This window comes from Rhinopithecus bieti, unplaced genomic scaffold (assembly GCF_001698545.2).
Source record: "Rhinopithecus bieti isolate Rb0 unplaced genomic scaffold, ASM169854v2 scaffold_27131, whole genome shotgun sequence".
Classification (NCBI taxonomy): Eukaryota; Metazoa; Chordata; class Mammalia; order Primates; family Cercopithecidae; genus Rhinopithecus; species Rhinopithecus bieti.
The window spans coordinates 133,518-134,941 of NW_016812044.1; positions in this window are offsets into that span (position 1 = coordinate 133,518).

The following is a 1,424-nucleotide window of genomic DNA, read 5'->3' on the forward strand; positions in this document are numbered from 1 at the left end:
TTAATTTAAATTTATTTTAAAAGTAATTTAAATTACTATTTTAAAAGTGCTCTTAGATGAAGTAAGTAATATCACTTTTCAGAAACTTATAACAGCTTTGGTAGGCATACAAAACACATCAGAAAAACATAAGTTGTTCTTTTTTATTTTATTTTAATTACCATTTTAAAAATTTCAATTATATTCTGGGGAACAGGTGGTGTTTGTTTACCTGGATAAGTTTTTTAGTGGTGATTGCTGAGATTTTGGTGCACCCATCAGTGTAAACCATAAGCAGTGTAAACCATGAGCACTGTGTAGTCTTTTGTTTGTCACCTCCTTCCCACCCTTCCCCTTGAGTCCCCAAAGTCTGTTGTATCATTCTTCCACATTTGTGTCCTCATAGTTTAGGTTCAACTTATAAGTGAGAATGTATGATGTTTGAATTTCTACTCCTGAGTTACTTCACTTAGAATAATGGTCTCTAGTTCCATCTAGGTTGCTGTGAATGTCATTATTTCATTCCTTTTTATGGCTAAATAGTATTCCATGGTATATCTATACCACATTTTCTTTATGAACTGATTAATTGATGGGCATTTGGTCTGATTCCATATTCTTGCAATTGCAAATTGTGCTGCTGTAAACACGTGTGAGCAAGTGTCTTTTTTATATAAGGACTTTTTTTCCTCTGTGTAGATATCCAGAAGTGGGAATGCTGGATCAAATGATAGATCTACTCTCAGTTCTTTAAGGAATCTCCACACTTTTCCACAGTGGTTATACTAGTTTACATTCCCACCAGCAGTGTAAAAGTGTTCCCTTTTCACCGCATCCATGAGAACACCTATTATTTTTTGATTTTTTAATTATGGTACATTCTTGCAGTAATAAGGTGGTACACATTGTGGTTTTGATTTGCATTTCCCTGATAATTAGTGTGTTCATCTGTTTTCATGCTGCCGATCAAGACATACTCAAGACTGGGCAGTTGACAAAAGAAAGAGGTTTAATTGAGCTCACAGTTCTACGTGGCTGGGGAGGATTCACAATCACGGCAGAAGGCAAGGAGGAGCAAGTCACATCTTACGTGTATGGCAGCAGGCAAAGAGAGGGCTTGTGCAGTGAGACTCCCATTTTTAAAACCATTGGATCTCGTAAGACCCATTCACTATCACGAGAACAGCACAGGAATAACCCGGCCCCATGATTCAGTCATCTCCCACCGGGTCCCTCCCACAACATGTGGGAATTAGGAGAGCTGCAAGATGAATTTGGGTGGGGACACAGAGCCAAATCATATAATTATGCCCACGGCCCCTCCCAAATCTCATACCTTTACATTTCAAAAGCAATCATGCCTTCCCAGCAGTGCCCCAAAGTCTCAACTTATTTCCACTTCTGCCCCTCCCAAATCTCATGTTCTCACATTTAAAAACCAATTG